General features: G+C 51.5%; 1 long non-coding RNA gene across 1 annotated transcript in view; it reads right to left on the reverse strand.

Annotated features, from left to right (window-relative positions):
- Positions 1–648: 648 nt before the first annotated feature.
- LOC116874733 overlaps positions 649–17489 on the reverse strand; it is a 30639-nt gene continuing 13798 nt past the window's right edge. Inside the window, exons 2-3 of the long non-coding RNA XR_004384054.1 lie at positions 9669–9806; positions 649–807 (exon numbers count right to left, since the gene is read on the reverse strand). This is a non-coding gene — a long non-coding RNA (uncharacterized LOC116874733). The remainder of the gene's footprint in view (positions 808–9668; positions 9807–17489) is intronic.

Here is a 17489-nt window from a genome sequence, read left to right on the forward strand (position 1 = left end):
ATCATGTGCTCCAACTCCTGATTTCACAGACGGGGAGTATGAGGCTCAACAGGGTGACTTTTCCAAGGTGAGCCACCCAGGCATCCTGACCATCCGCTCAGGGCTTTCTGACGGCAGAAGGGGACTTGTCTAGAGCCTCTCAGTCTTATCAACCAACCTGGGGAGCAGCTGGGGCATGCGTGAGCACGGTCTGTGCACACCTGCAAGTGTGTCCACCCTAGCACCGCCGAGAGGTCGCGTGTGCTTGTCTGTGTGTGTTTGTAGGATGCGGACTACTGTCTGGGCACTGCATCAAGGGTTGCCATCAGGGTAAGGGCTGGGGGTAGGGGTGTGTCCGTAAACCCTGAGAGTCAGTCCGGTGGGGACTGAGGGAAGACCTGGGAGGTTTTTGGCTGCGGCGCTGCTGTGTTGAGCTTAGGCCAGTTGGAGAAGGCATCCCAGGACAGGAGGCCCGCGCAGGACACTCAGAATGTCAGCTAGGGAAGAGACCCCACAGAAAGACCAGGGCTGGGGGACTGGGAACACAGGAGGTGTGTTTGGGAAAGGCCACATGGTGCGTGTTGACTCGGGGGGCAGGTTTATTTGGGGAATTAATAGTCAGTTGCCAGACATTTACTGAGCACCGGCTGGGTACGGGAGTTGGGCGGGGAGCTAGAGACAGAGTAGAGCTCGCTTGAGTTGGGAGGTGACCAAGAGCTTCTTCCGTTCCTCTCCCAGTGAGCTTACAGAGGCCTGCTTGGTGCCTCACACTGCGGCTTCGAGGAGGATCCAGTCCATGCACTCGAGAATGCCACACTGGGAAGACTTCTGTAGGGGGTGGGGGAACACAAAACGCAGTACAGAGGGCTTTGGGGGTGCTGCCTGGGAGGGGCTCCTGTCTCGTTCGCAGTTCCCTGCCTAATCCTGATTCCTACACACCCACCCCTAGGAGTCCTGCGGCCGAGATTCTGGTGCGCCCCCCACCCCGGGGATTCTCTGAGCTCCCAGAGTATGCATGTGTGTAACCCCTCCGCCCTGGGGCGGATTCTCAGAGACCTCCAGGGAGAACCACTGGCCACCATACAAGCCCAAGTCCTGGTGTGACAGGGGAATGCAGAGCTCAGTCTATCTGGGGGAGAGATTCCCAGGACACTATACTTCGCAATCAGGGACCCAAAGAAAGTCTTCAGGCTTGGCCTGACTCCTCATCCTGGGGGTCCTGCTTTGCCCTTGGGAGCTTGGCAGCTTCTGTGCTCTCCATTGAGAGCTTGCCTCAGTGTCTCTCCCCCCGGGTGACTGGACACCCCCACATTCGGGAAGCACCTTACGGCCTCCTGCGACCTCAGGCCTCTTCTGGCAGAGCCAACTGTGGCTTCCAAGTGCAGAGGAGGTCACCGAGGCTTGGAGAGGGTGAGTGTGGCACCGGAGAGTGGGCTCCCTCCCTCCCTCCCTACAGAGCCCTGCCCTGTACCTCTCCTCCCAGCCCCCAAGCCCTTCCAGCCACTAGGCCACTTCCCTCGGGACATAGGCCACAGTGCCCTGCTCCTACGCAACCAGAGTGGTTTCCAAAACCAACTGTGAAGTCTCCTGAAAGGTGCCGCAGGGCCACCAGCTTCAAGGGTGACTGTGGAGCCCTGCCCAGGAAGCCCTGAGCCGGCACTGCCCTGGCTGGGCCCTGTGCTAACCCTGGCCTCAGGGCCCTTCCTCTCCTCATTAAGGAAGGATGCTGGGGAGGAGGACGGAGCCTCCGGGGAAGCCAAAGTCCTTCTGGGAACCATCCTAAGGGAAGTGGACGCTCCCGTGTGGTCCTGCCCAGCACGGGACCACACCCGCCCCTGGCTTCAGCAGAGCTTTCGTGCTGGAAAGAATGGGTCTCAGTGCCTGGTCCTTGCAGGAGGCAGGCAGAGGTCAGCACATTCCAGGGCTCCACCTTTCCGCCTCCGAAAGCTCCCTGCAGACAGAAGGCCTGGGCCTCCTCCCAGGCAGTGCTGGAAACCTGAAGTGCACAGGGTGTGTGGGGACCAGGAACCTCTACTCTTCCAGCAGGGCTGAGGGGGGACTGACCTCGAAACCTTACTTCCTAAGAGTGCTTCTGGCCCCCAGACCGCTGCCCACTCCCAGTGCCTGCATCCCAGCCATTGATCCAACTAAGGGCTGTTTCTTTGCTGGTGGACCAGACCTACCAGTTAGAGTTGTCCTTTCTCTCCAGACTTCCTAAGTCCCCTACCTGGTGTCCCCCGGAGGCACACAGGCCTTCTCTGTCCCTCGAGCTCTGCCCTACTCTCTCCTCTGCCAGGAATGCTCTCCCCTCATGTCTTCCCCTTACTGACTCCTGCTCACCCCTTATCCCCATCTTTCCCCTCACATCCCTGGGATGCCTCCATGGACCCCAGGATGGCTAGTCCCTTTATCCCATGTCCTGGACTTTTCCTCCAGAATGCTCCTCACAGTCACAACTAATGACCTGAAATTGAACTCTTGACCTCCCCTCTCCAGCCACAGGAGGACTAACATGGGGCCTGTCACTTGTCCTGCCAGACTAGACACAGCTGGAGCTGCCCAGCTGTGTTGATTGGGCAGACTGAATGTCCTTGCAGTATTGGGGTTGTCAGAAGGTACTGTCATGTGAGCCTGTGCACACCTGGGGTGGGGGGAGGCATGCATGGCCCAGAGAAGGTTCTTGAGGCCAGGGCTGGGCAGGAAGCATTTGGGGATCATACTGAGAGGGCAGGCCAGGATGGGATGGCAAGGGTGGCCCTGGGCATGAAGATGAAAGGGGCGACTCATCTTATCACAGGCTTACAGAGGAAGAAGGGACATGTGGGGGACAGCCAAAGGCAGATTCCCTCAAACCTTCATGCAATGTCACCAGCCCCCCCCCCACTAGAACTTTTTCCTCATGGGGAGGCAGCAGTAGATTTGGGGGCCATGGGCTCAAATCTGCTCCCCGCCCTCTCTGTCCCTCCCCACTGTCCACATCTGTGAAGTGGGAATGGTCAGACCTAACTGACAGGCTTCTTGGGAAGGCGGCTGAGGGAAAGGTGAATCAAATGTCATTTTGCTTTTTCCTTCTTTGCAGAATCACAGGCCAAAGGTGAGGGTTAGAGGAAGGGAGTCCTCCCGGCTTGTGGGAAGCAGTCCCGCTCCTGTGACTCACAGCTCTGGGAAAAAAGCAGAAGCGGATTCCTGAGCCTTTGCAGAGGCGGGGAGAGTTTTTCTTGCCCTTTCTAGCCCCATTGTTCAACAAACATGTACTAAGCTTTTACCAGGGACCGGGCACTGTGCAGGTACCTTGTAAATGCAGATGGAATGACACAGCTCCGCCTTCAGAGGACTCCCTCTCTAGGGCTCAGGGAGGCCTGACCCTTGAATGGGGGCAGACTTGGGAACCAGAGTGCATTTTCTAGAACACCTAATGAACTGTTAGTGTAGGAGAGCCAGAGCCTGGTTGTCAACTATACTCAGTCCTTGGGGACCCATCGAATCCCTGGCTTTCAGTCCTTCTCTGTGTGTCTCAGCCCAGATGCTCTGGCACTCCAGACCCAGAAGGCCAGCTACAATCAATCCTTTCCACTTGGGGCCTACTTGACAGCTCAGACACTTGTCCAAACCTGAGCTCTGGAAGCTCTTTCCAACTTCGTTCCACACTGATCTCAGAGGATGGCAACTCGAACCTTCTAGTCCCCAGGCTAAAATCTTGATCACCCTCTCTTTTCCCCACCTCCCACCCCCCAATCTGTCAGCCAGCCCTGTGGGCTCTACCTTAAAGTAGAGCAAAAACTCATTGATAGTGACAGAAAGCAGGCTGGGACACAATGAACTTTGTGGAGGTGATGGTTCAATGGGTACGTATGTTTGTAGAAACACACCAAATTGTATACTTTATATACAGGTTAATGTATGCCAGGTATAGTTTAGAAAAGCTGTTTTTTTGTTTATTTTTTTTAAAAACAGATGTTTCCAGTGACCTCGGCAAGTAGTCCTAGACAAGTCCCTTCTCTCGTAGCCTTGGCTTCCCCACCTGCAAAAGGAGGGTCTCTAAGGGACCTTCCAGCTGGACCATCTAACCACCCATGGTGTAATCAGCCCCCTCATCTCCCTCTAAGGGAAATGCCTTCACACATCTTGAAGGGAAAGAGTAAGGCTGTGTAGCTCAGGTTTGTCCCAAGACTCTCTGATCCCAGCTCAGATCACTGGTGCTCCCTGTAGAGCTGGCTCAGACCAAATGAGCATCGCTGGGGAATGATGGATGCCAGGAAATAGGGCCAAGTCATGAGGAGAATAAGGAAATGAGTAAATCCATGACTCCACAACTGCCTGGGCTCTCTTCAGGCCCAGAAAACCTCCAGAAGAAGCACAGACATTTTGCCAATATCTGCACTTGATGGATGGGGGAGACTGAGGCCCAGAGAAAAGTCATTTTTCAAGTATACTGAGCTGGAAACTGGCAGAGTCATTACAGAAACGCAGATTGCTGTTAACTGGACTTATTGTGGTGATTGTTTTACAGTATCTGCAAAGATCAAATCATTAGGTTGCACTTCTGAAACGAACATAATGATATATGTCAACTATGTCTCAAAAAAGAAATGCAGGTTGTTGGACTCCCAATCCAGGGCTCAGTCCAGCCCCTCTCCTGGAGATCAGAAGACATGAAGTCCATCCATGGGTCCCTGGGCCTCTATAAGCTGGCTCCACCTGTGGCCTGGGGCTCTGCATCCGGGGCCTCATGGAAGGCTGTGTCCGTTTGTGAGCACCACCCCCCAACAGGGGGAAGGATTGCACAGTGTCGTGTGCCCCAAAGTGCTTCCATTCAGAGATCCATCTGTACCTGCTTCCTTTGGGGGGCAGGAGAGCAAGGCCTGAGAGCCCTAATCTGAAGTAGGTCTCAGGACGTGGGGGTCTGGAAGGTGTGGAGATAGCCATCTGGAACTGAGCACCTGTTACTCGCTCGCACCTCACATCCATCGTCAGAGGTGGGTCTCAAACAGCCCTGTGAGGCTGGGATTGTTAACCCTGTTTTGTTCTGTTTTCTAAATGAGAAGACTGATTCAGACAGCGAAGCAGCTTTCTTTGGCCTCAGAGCTGCTTCTCGGGAACACCAGGGCTGGACTGCAGGTGGCCCCATTCCACAGACTTTCCAGAAAGGAGGAGAAACAGCAGCAATGGCTGCAGAGTCTGGCACTTGCCGCACCAGGCCCACCTTGTCCAAGCCACTGTCTGGACTATTTCAGAAGACTCATCACTGGTGTCTCTGCTTCCTCTTTGTTCTCTTGCAGTCAGTTCTCAGCACAGCAGCTAGAGTGATCCTATTGGAAGGTAGGGCAGGTGACACTCTGCCCCACCTCTGCTCAGAGCCCTCTGGTGGTCCCATCTCTGAGAAAAAAGGCCAAGTCAAGGCAGTGGTCTGTGAACCCAACATCAGCTGGTCACTATTCTTATCCGATTTCATCTCCTGTGCTCTCCTTGCCTCCCCAGCCACACAGCCTCTTTGCTGTTCTTGCAGTGCATCAGACACACTCCTGCCCCAGGACCTTTGCACTTGTTCTCTGCCTGGAATACTCTTCTCCAGATATCCACATTGCTTAATTCCTTCATTCCCTTGAGTCTTTGTTTAAACATCACTCTCTCCGTACAGCTCTCCCTGACCACCCAATTTAATACTGCCACTTGTCCCAGCCCCAGTGTTCCCGATAATCCCACCCTACATCTTTTCTTTTTCCACGGTATTTCGCACTTTCCAATGTATAACACAATTTATTTATTGTTCTTACTGTTTGTCTCCTTTGGAAGACTATAAGCTCCCTAAGGCCAGGGATCAGTGTCTGTTTTGTAAACTGATGAATACCATGCATCAGAGCAGCACGTGGAATGGTGCCTGGGGTAAAGTGGGCCCTTCAAAAACACATGAATTTTTTTGGCGGTCACTACCCTGGAAAGAGTATGGGATTCTGAATTACCTTTATCTGGGTTCAGAGCACTCCTCTAACACTGAGTAGCTGCTTACTTTTATTTCCCGAAGCTCCATTTTCTCATCTACAAAATATGATTTATTTTGAGATGTCATGCACATGCGTTGCCCAGCAGAGTGTCTGGGCCACAGTGGCCATATGAGAGCCGCTGGCAGGGAGAAGTGACTTTATTTAACAAATAAATGTTATGAGATGAAGCTCAGGCAAATTAAATAGGACAAGATTGAGCTCCCACAAACTTGACTGGGGCGTGAGGCTCTTCTCAGAGGAAGTATTTTCTTTCTCCTTGGAGGGAAGTGTTCCAGTCCCAATCGGTGAGTTCGAGAGCACACTGCAGAGGAGTGAGGGGACCAGGTCTCAGCGCTGCTCACTCTCTTCCTGGCAGGGGCACTCAGAGCCACTGGCTTTGCCTCTCAGGTGCCTCAATTATAAAATAAGACAAGAATGCTTTCTGTGCTGACTCTGGGGTGAATTAAAGGTATTAAAGGGGAAAGAACATGGGAACATGCTTTGTGGTCAATGCCTTTATGAGTGGGATGCACAGCTGCTCACACGGGATATGATGCTGGCTGCTTCCAGAAGGTGTTAGGGCCTGAATTGTGCCCTCCCAAATTCTACGTTGCTGTCCTGACCCTCAGTATACCATAGAATGTAACCATACTTGGAGATCGGGGCCTTTAAAGAGGTAATTAAACTAAAATGAAGTCATTAGGGTGGGCTGTAATCCTATGTGGCTGGTGCCTTATAAGAAGGGGCATTTTGGACATGGACGCACACAGACAGAGAATGGCGTGGAGACACAGGGAGAAGACCATCATCTATAAGCCATGGAGAGAGGCCTCCAAAGAAACCAACCCTGCTGACACCTTGATCTTGGACTTCCAGCCTCCAGAGCTCTGAGACAATACATGTGTGTTGTTTAAGCTTCCTACCCTGTTTACTTTGTTACATCAGCCGTGGGACACCGAAAGAGTAGGTCTGGGTGGGATTCATTGAATGTTAACAAGCCCAGAGAACCATGTTGCTCTGCTCCCCTCCCACTCCCACACATGCTGGCCCCAAACATCAGTCTCGGGAGTGCCCCGTGGTCCACCCCTTGCCTCCCTCAGTCCCAGAGATGCCCAGTTGGGTCTTTCTGCCTGAAGAACCTGGGAGCTCAAGAGGGGTCCTGATGGTATCATGGGGACCATCTCTGGGCAAAGACCCTCAGGAAAATACTCTGTCAAGGCTCCATGATGAGGGGGTTTCTGCAAGGGCGTTGGCCCCATTGATTGAGATGGAAAATGCAGCTTCTTCTCTCCTTTTTTCTGTTGGCAGAGGAGAGAAATGTCTGTATTCTCTGGAAAGGGCTGGGCATACATCCAGGGCCTTGTGCCCAAACCCCCTCCACATGCACTGAAAGTCCTGTCTGGGCATGCCAGGCTGTCGGGCTTGGGAGATCTGTTTGTGTCAAGTGGTTGCCTCAAGCTGTGGTGTCTCAGATCCTCCCAGGGAGAGCGCAGGGCTCGGCGAAGCTGCCATCAGATAGCCTTCCCTGCTCTCCTCCCCTCTCCTGAACGAGGCTTATTAAGTCATGAGGTGCCATGGGGTCCACTTGCCTTCCCCAGAACCACCTATTCCTGTCCCCTTTTCAGGCCACGTGTCCCCTTTATATATTTTTTAAATTATTTTTAAATTTTATTTAAATGCAAGTTAGTTAATATATAGTGTAGTATTGGTTTCAGGAGTAGAATTGAGTGATTCATCACTTAACCTACAACCCTCAGTGCTCAGGTGTCCCCTTGAAACTGCTTTGATCAACAGTACAGGCTACAGGTCAAGGAAGTGAGACCCACATAATCAGTGTAGTGAATACTGACCCTCTTGGAAGAGTTTCCAAGTCAGATGCTGGGTACAAATCCTGTTAAACCTTGGTAGAAAGTAGAGTAACAGGAAACAAACAAACAAAACACGTGTTTTCTCGGCCAAACAAGGCTACCCACATCCAGCTCCCCTTAAATCTAGGCCTGCCTGGTGTAACTCTGAGTGTCGGTCTGTTGTCCTGTGAATGTCACACTGCAGCACGCGGTGGGAGGCCATTTCTTCATTTGCCTGGCTCCTGACTTAGGAAAATGGCAGCTCCCAGGCCCCACCCTGGCAGACGCACCCTGTGGCCCGAGGGGAGAAAGCTTGGAATTCCAACCCCGCAGCCTTGCTCCCAGGTGCCCCTGAATTGAAGACTAAAGTTCAGCTGCCCTGGTCCATTGGTGGGGGGAGTGTCAAGCCCCAAAGGAACACATTGTCCTGTAGCGGCACCCGCCCCAGCCGTTGGTGTTTCCGATCCACAGGGAATCCTGTTTGACATAGGACAGCGTTTGGAATCAGACTGCAGCTCTGGGTGTGACTCTTCAGTCTTGACCAAGTATTTTCAGCGAAGGGTTTTGGACTTTTGCTCCATCCGCCATGCTTCTCCATAAGGATGGGTCTTTTCTTTCTTTCTTTCTTTCTTTCTTTCTTTCTTTCTTTCTTTCTTTCAAGATTGTATTTATTTATTTAACAGACAGAGATGACAAGTAGGCAGAGAGGCAGGCAGAGAGAGAGAGGAAGGGAAACAAGCTCCCTGCTGAGCAGAGAGCCTGATGCGGGGCTCAATCCCAGAACCCTGGGACCATGACCTGAGCCCAAAGGCAGAGGCTTTAACCCACTGAGCCACCCAGGCGCCCCAAAGATGGATGTTCTCTAACAGAAGCTGGACAACATGCAGATGTCAAGTTCTATGTCCTCTAATCTCTTTATGCAAAGGATCAAACCCAAATGGGCTTTTTTTGGACAGTTCCAAGAGTGGATTAGCAGCCTGTGACCTCTCAGAGTGACCTGAGACCCCGCTCCCCCACCTTCTATCCTGCTGTCAGCAGAGGAGCCTCCTGGGAAGGGAGATGCCGGAGGAGCTGGCCCAGGTCCCAGCTGTCTGAGGAGTCTCTGCAGCCCCTCAGCAGCCTGAGCTGGGAGGTCCGAGGAGGAGGAAACCACATCTCATGGGGCCTGCTTACATTTGCAGTTCAGAACATGATGCCTGATTTCAGGGGAACCCACTGCCAGGGAATTTCCTTCTCATTGTTGCCTCCACATTGAGGTGAAGGCAAAGAACCAATCAGGAACGTATTTTTGAAAGATGTTTAGGGAGTTTCCTGGATGTCGCCACACATTAGCGCGCTCTATACCTCCTACTTTTGCAGCCTGATCCAGTTGGAGTTCAGAATGGTGCCTCAGGAATCATAAAATCCCGACTAATTTTTTTTTTAAGTTCAATTATGCCTACTAGATGATTTCTTTTTTTTTTTTTTAGGTTATAATTATTTATTTGACAGGGAGAGACAGCAAGAGAGGGAACGCAAGCAGGGGGAGTGGGAGAGCTCGGAGAAGAAGGCTCCCTGCCAACCAGGGAGCCTGATGGGGGACTCCATCCCAGGACCCTGGGATCATGACCTGAGCCGAAGGCAAACGCTTAAGGATGGAGCCACCCAGGTGCCCCACCTACTAGATGATTCATATAAAGTCAGAAAATGAGACCTATATTTAGTAAAGATTTCAGAAAAAAAAAAAAAACAACACCCCACGCTGGACAACCTATGCCTGGTAGGGGTGCCTACTCCACCCTCAGGGGTGCCTGTGTTGACTGACCATGGCCAGCTGCCCCGACTACAGCTGACTGTCCCCCACCCACAGGCAGCTGCTCACCATTGACAAAGAAAGGTCCAGTTTGGCAAATGCTTTACTTTCAGAGCAGTTCACACTGGCTGGATTCCGATGGCCCCTGAAGGTCCTCTCCCAGGGAGCTGTGAGTTGGACACACAGAGCAAGAAGCAGGAGGAGATTCTGAGGAGAGAGAGAGATGGAGAAAGACAGAGAGAAAGCTAGACCCACAGAGATGTGGGCAAGTCAAATTGAGACAATGGCAGATCCACCAGGGCAGGGGAACATCCAGGTGGGGGGGGTTCACCTTGGTGGAATGATTCTCCTGTGCTATATCGCGGGGCTCCTGACAGCTTGGGTTTGCATCCCGGTCCTGCACGTACCAGCTGTAGGACTCCAGACAAGTCACAGCTCTCTCTATGTCCCACACCTTCCTCCTCAAATGGCAGTGATGAGACCCTATTCTACAGGGTTGTTGTGAGTGGCACATGATGATGGCTGCTGGGCCTCTAGGTCATGCTGTGACCCAGCTGGGACGAGTGCTCGATAGAGGCTCACGATCAGCATTATTGCGGCTGCCTTAGTACTCATCCCAAACCACGAATCCAGATGTCAGGGTACTGCAGGAGTCCTGCCTGAGTAGCTCTCCGTCTGTCCTTTGTCTTCCTTTCCAACACCCAGCCAGCACTCCAGCTAACTTGAGCGTGTCTGCGTTTCTTGCAGCTTGAAAGAGTTTCTCTAACTCGGACATAAGAAGAACTGTATTGATTTGCCAGAGCGCTGGTGGCCGGGATGCCCAGTCCCTCCAGCCCTCCATGGTATACACGAGGGAAAACCTGCCGAGTGGTGGCTTGGCCTTTCAAGGACGAGGTCTTGAGTGTCCTTTGGATCAGGGCAAGCACAGTAAAATGCAGTTACAGGGAACAGCCTGGCTCATGGAGGGAGAGGAGGTAGAGGCCATTTCAAGCCTGGCGCGGAGGGAGGGAGCAGTTGTCCCGGCCCCTGCAGGGGAAGAAGGGCACCACTCCAGGGGCTTGCTGTCCCTCAACTTCGAGGCCAGGCCCCTGGCTCTATGTGTGTGTGTGTGTGTGTGTGTGTGTGTGTGTGTGAGAGAGAGAGAGAGAGAGAGATAGAGATTCTATACGTGGTGGGTGTGTAAGGAAACAGTCCTCCGCCCTCAGCAGCCTGGCTGGGCCTAGTGCAAGATGGGGCGGGGCAGGTGGCCTGGCCACCTGGCTGACAGGGCTGTAGTGACAGCCTTTACGAGGCCTGCTGAGTCCCAGGAACCCGAGCCATTCCAGAGCTGCTGACAGAAGACAAGGAATGAGGAAGTCCCAAAGGCTTCTCTGAGTTTTCATTTCAAGAGGCACAGAGTGACCTTTGTCCCCACCATTTGGGCTTGTGTCTCCCTCAGAGAAGGGAAAGATCAAGCTTCACTTTCTTCCAGTTGTTTCAGTTTCAGACCCCCTTGATTAAACACGGAGAAAAGTGGGGGTAGTTATGGCATGACCTGTGCCCAGCCTAAGCGCCTTCATGAGGATCCCGGCCAAGGCTACCGTCATGCAGGGAGACTCCGGCCCAGGAGCCACAATACGCCTGCCCAGCAGACCTGAAGAGAGAGGCTGTGACTCCCAGAGCACTTCCACAGTGGCTGTCTGGGACTCCTCATTCGGACGGCTGAGAACACAGCTCCCGAGAAGAGGGGTGGTTGTGTGTAGTAGCACAGGGATTGGTGCCGGACCTGGGGTCAGAACTAGCTGCCAGGCCTGGGATTGGTGACACACAGCTGGCTGACTGTCCAACATCGGGTAAAGCTGGGAGCAACTCTCCTAACCCACGTCCTAGGAGCCTATGCCAGACAGCATGGCTCCCAACACCTCTGTCCAAGCCACAAAGCCACAAGGGGTACCTGCCTGGTCTTCACTATCCCTTCCTGTTCCATTCAGGTACCAGGCAGGTCCTGACTACTCCCACTCAGGCCACACTCACGCCAGACCCTGGGGTCCCCCCAAGACTTCTCCGCAGCCTGAGTCTCCCACTCTGGCAGAAGGTCCTTCCCATGGGTCTGGCCATGAACAGGCCCAGGTTTCTTTCCGGGTTACCAACCCTCAGCTCCTCATGTCCCCTCCAGTTGGGTTGTGTCTGCCCTCCCAAGTCCTGGGGCTCTGCTGGATAGTCACTGTGGGCTCTCTATTCTCCAGAGCGCCCCCCAAAGCAACAACTCACATGCACACACATGGCCAGACACTGGGCATCTTAGGAACACCTTACCCCATCAGCACACTGCTTGCTTCCCAGTAGCCGGCCCCCCTCCCCCTCTCATGACCCCTGTAACCTGGGGTCATGGCTGAGGCTTACTCCCCCGGTCCCCTTGTTCTGCATTTTTGCATTGCTCTCCTTGAATCCTTGTTCTGCATTTCAAATAAAATAATGATAATCTTTTCCCCATTCACAGAACAACCCACCAGTGAGAGCTATCTCCCTTTTAAGTCTTCCTCGCCTTAAGATTTTGACATCTGTGACCTCAAAGAAACAATAATACATTCGATATAAAGCATCTGGTTTTGGTTTGTCATCCTGGATCTTCACCTTGAATTTGGCTATTGCTTATTTTTATCTCCCTGAAATGCTTCATGTCTCTGAGATGAAATGCTAGTATAAGGACACTTGCTTATAGAATGGTTTAAGTGGACTTGTTCTCTGGGAGGCCACTCAAGGCCCACCCGACCCATGGGCACCCCCAAACTGCATTAGCCTATGTGGTCTGGAGAGACCTGATCAGGCTGGATGCTTGAAACCACTTGGACTTGGCCCCTCATGGCCCTTAACCACCTCGTGCAGGGGGGCTAGATTTATCAAGTAAAAATATCGAGCGCCCATTAAATATGAATTTTCAATAAACAACAAATAATTTTTTTAGTAAAAGTATATTATTCCACACAATATTTGTTTTTCATCAGAAATTCACACGGAATTTTCTCTGGAGCTCCTAACCTGGGGCTTCTATCCACTGGCGTGTGCTGTCCACATCAGAGGCTCTGCAAGGAACCTATAACTAGTCATAAAGAACGAGGTTTGTCAAAGATCTGTTCATGAGGGCAGACTTGGTCATCTCCTGGCATAATGCCCCTCTCTCAGGTCCTACAAAGGGCACGAAGCCTTGGGCCCCTCTTACTGATGCCCAGCTCCCCAGCTCTCCCAGAGGTCAGGTCAGTGCTGTAGCTCAGGTAAGTTACTAGCTGCATAGAGCTCTGAGCTTGTACTGCCATGGGCTCTAGATTTTCTTTCTTTTCTTTTCCCATTCTAAAGACTGAATGTTTGTGTCCCCCCAATTCATATGTGGTAACCTAATCCTCCAGCATGATGGTGTTTGGAGGTGAGTCCTTTGGGAGGAGATTAAGTCCTGAGGGGGCAGCCTTCAAGAATGGGATCAGTGTCCTTATGAAAGGGATCCCAGAGAGTCCCTTTGTCTCTTCCTCTTTGTGAGGACACAGTGAGAAGACAGCAGTCTGAACCAGGAAGTGGGTTCTCACCAGGCAGAATCTGCCAGTGTCTTGACCTGGGGCGTCCAGCCTTCAGAACTGTGAGAGATAAATTTCTACTGTTTCTAAGCCAGGCTATTCTGTTACAGCAGCCTGAATGAACCAAGATACTCAGGAATACACATTTTTTTTTTTTTTTAAGTTGAGGTGTAGTTGACATAGAATATTAGATTAGTTTCAGGTGTATGATGTAGTGTTTTGACATCTATAAATACATTATTTAAGTCTAGTTAACCATCTGTCACCAAAGTTACTGTAATATTATTGACCATATTCCCTATGCTATACGTTACATGGGGATGACTTATTTATTTCATAACTGGAAGTTTGTACCTCTTAATCCCCTTCACCTATGGCAACCACCAGTTGGTTCTCTGTTACCTATGAGTCGGTTTTTGTTGTTTTGTTTGTTTTGGTTTTTAGATTACACATATGTGTGAAATCATATGGTATTTGTCTTTCTCTGTCTGACTTATTTCACTTGCCATAATGCCCTGTAGGTCCACTTATGAACATGCTGTCAGAAAGGAAGAAGAAAAACTGGAGGAGGATGTGTATTTCCACATCGCACTTGGGTGAGGATGACGCAGCGAACTTCTTCACGAGTGATTCCCACGAGAGAGCAGAGCTGGACTCCTGCTATGACATTATCCACGTTAATGACACCATCATATGCATTTGTAAACTAAATAATAAGATTTCTTTATTCCTAGACTTCGATAACCTTCCTAGGCCCTATTAATAATACTTGTGGATTGGAGATATGCCAACAAAAATCAGTGTTTGTTGCAAAATGGTCGATACTTGAAAACAGATTAATCTTGTTCATTTATCCTGTGAAGTGTCACATGTTAGACTGATTTATCCCGTCACATGCCTGTGAAGTACTTTGGGGTGAACTTTTCTCTCAACTACGATGTCCAGAACGTGTTCTGCTTCACTTCCCTACATGGCGTTTTGGGGATGTGTTGACACCTCTGTTGGCCCAGTGAGTGCGGGGAGGAGTCACGGATTGGGCTCCTGCCCACTCCCCTGCTTAAGCGCATCAGCAGCCGCATCTCCCGCCGCAGCAGCCTTGGCTGAAGGAACTGGCAGGTAAACCTGCTTGAACCTCATATTTCTTCTTGTCGTGGTTGCCCTACAGATGCCAGGTCACGAGCTGGATCTGATGTTGAAAGAACAAGCAGGAAAGAGGGGAGGTGCACTGCTTTCGATTTGTGCAGGCAAAGGGCCAAGATGCGGGGAGGGTGGCAGGCAGACCCCAGCCTCGGTGGACTTGGGGAGCAGACTTCCGGCTCTTTCTGCTCTCAGGAGTTCTGCTGCAAGAAGTCATTTTGGCCTCAGAGCCCAGAGAGGAAACCTGGGGCTGTGACTTTGGGTCACGTGGCCCAGCCAGGTAGCACTGTCCAAGCCCAAGTCAGCATGAGCTGGAGCAACATGTAAGGTTTCCCCTCTGGCCAGGGGCCCGAGTGACACTGCCCAAAGAAAGGAGCTTAGTTCATGGGGGTGCTTGAAATGACCTTGGGTGCACAAATTTTAGCATTTTTGTGAATGGTTAGGAATTATTACCATCTAAGCCAGAAAAATGTGAAATTCGATAATGATTTATATACCATAATATGCCATAGACTCCCTCCCTTAACTTAGGCCACATTATCACATTATTTGGCCACTTTAGGTAAGATCGCTTTGTCTGCCCAGCGAAACTGACTTCCCTAAGGGAGAGGGCCTATGCCTGAATTTGTGTGGGTCTGGCACTGAGAGCCCTACCAACAAGGTGAGCCATGCATGAAAAAGAAGCCCAGCTGCAAGCAGATCTTCCTAACTCTTGGCTAGGGACAAGACAGGTTTGCTTGTATTTGGTGACCAAATCAGTTCTTTAAAAAAAATCTTTCATGTGCCTTTTATTGAACCCCTGGCCCCATCCCTGGCTCTTCTTTATTCTTTAGTCCTCCTTCAAGGCCCCAAATCTGAGGCCTGGGGATTAGGGGGTTTACCTGATGAGGAATCTACAAGGGGCGGGATGCCCTGGAAATAATCGAGGACGCCCTATCCTTGTGAATTCTTGGATCTTTAGTCTCCTGGATCTTTAGTCTCTGATGGGGGACGATCAGAAGGTCTTTGGGGTCTCCTTCTGGGGTGGGGCCAGTGGTGGGGAGGGCCAGGTTGGCCAAGTGGTCAGGGAGCCTGTGGCCAGGGACTTTTCATTTGTGAGCTGCTGAGGGACCAATCCATTGTTCCCCAGGCAGCCAGCTGCAGGATGGAAAAGGATTTGTTCTATGCCCCATCTGAGAACTTTAAAGAGGGAAGGATTAAAAGAAATAGGACAAATTCCGTTTAGATTGGAGTAGCCAGGATCATGTCAGAGCTTTAGGAATGGACAGATTATCCTGGAAGGAAGGCATTCATTCATCCAACAAATATTTATGGAGCACATTTTGAGTGCCAGGCAATGACCCAGGCACGGCTCCACTGGCTTTATTAAAATATGGCTGTTTTAAATCAAATCTGGTTCTTGGTAAGGAAGTGAGTACTACTCTATTGCAGTATTTGCCAAAGAAAATATCAAATACTTCTAGGCTTTGTCCAGGGTAACTCAACCCCCGCCCCAGCAGCTTCGTACGTTCTTGAGTCTGTACACCTCAGCCCTCTGAGCATGAGCACCCTTCTTCCTGGACAGATACGATCGGCCCTTACGGCCGAAGCAAGCAGGGCAGACATTTGGCAGGGGCTCAAGGTAAAGCCTGTTTATTTAGTCCCTCCTGCAGACAGAGGGCAGAGAGGAAGGAGCCGGGCCGGCTCTGAGGCTTGGCCCTTGGGGAGCCACACTGGCCTGTGTTGAGGCTCTGCCCGTACTCCGACATCAGCAAGTGCGCTGTGCTCATTCCATTTCCTTTCCAGGGCTGGCATCTGCCCCAGGCGGAAAGCCCTTCTGTAGTTGCCGGTCGGGGCTCTTGGGGTGCTAGAGGAACCACAGTATTCTGAATGTGATTGATAATATTTTTCAACCTTTGCAGAGGGATGTGTCTCTTTAAAACTCACTTGGATGGGGCCTAGAGAAAATGCAACAGTCCGGAAGGAGTATCTGCATCTAACCTGGAAGCAGGCAGAGCACCCCCCTGATGGCCATCTTTACCACGGACCCAGGGCTTGCACACCGTTAACGGCCATGGATTCCTACTTTATGCTCTCCAGCCACCGCGGAGGGAACCAAAGGTGAGTCCAGGCACAGAAATAAACTGATGTCAAGGGACTCCCCATTGTCAGCTGAGCCAAAGCAGAAGGACGAAGCCATTCCTTCAGCTTGGATGGGGGTGACCCATGTATGTAGGTATTGAGGGCTTCCAGAGCAGGCAATTTCCTCTGAAACAGTGATCCTCAAGCATGGTTGCTGGACCCACAGCAGAACACCTGGGAACTTGTTAGAAATGCCAGTTCTCAGGCCTCACCCCAGACCCACTACATCAAAGCTCCAAGAGCAGGTCCCAGTGATCTGTGTTTCTGAAACACAGTCGAGAATCACTGCTCCTCACGAACCGCTTCCATTCATCTTCTCCGCGTCTGCACAGGCCAGGCAAGTCTTGTCATACGTAATGTACAGGTGAGAACACCAGATCCCACTGTTTGTTGAGCTGCCCAAGGGTCTGGAGTCCCCAGTGCCCTGGTGCTGTCCACTGGCCTTGCTCTTCAACTTCCACTAAAGCCCCTCGGTGGTGGGGAAGACAGAGCAGCAGAGGTGAATGGAACCCAAAACGTGCTGTTGTAGACACCAGATGCGCCAGGCTTCCATATGACCTCTGACACTGTCTCTCAGGGACAGGTGGAAGAAGAGGGGTTTTGCAAGGTAACCTGAGGTCAGGGAAGGGACGGGTGGTCTGTCTGCACAGTAAGAGCACTTGGGCTAGCTAAGGGTGTGACTCTCATGTGACTAGCAGAGGATGAACTTCGGCGCATGAGCTACATTGAATGTTTTAGGTCTTCAGACACACCGAAGAGGAGAGAAGCAAGTTGCAGCTGACGTGGAGGGTCCTCTGACAGTCTCCCACCCCCTCCTATCACTGTGAGTCTAAATGCCTCCTCCCCTCCACTACAGTGAAGCTTTTGTATGAGGAGAGAATGGCCAAGACACACATCCTACAGCAGAGTCTTTGGAAGTTTACAAGGGCAGGAGAATATGAAGCCTTGCTAATTTCTGAAGGGAAGAGGGAGCTTTAGGGAGATAGAAGCAGTTCTGAAAGATAGAATGGAGAGGGGAGTGATTGAGGGTGGCATGAGGTGGTCACCTAATGCCTATGGTGGGGACATCTTCACGGTCTGGGCTCTG

This window comes from Lontra canadensis, unplaced genomic scaffold, assembly GCF_010015895.1.
Source record: "Lontra canadensis isolate GAN:19392208 unplaced genomic scaffold, GSC_riverotter_1.0 scaffold38, whole genome shotgun sequence".
In the NCBI taxonomy this organism is placed as follows: domain Eukaryota; kingdom Metazoa; phylum Chordata; class Mammalia; order Carnivora; family Mustelidae; genus Lontra; species Lontra canadensis.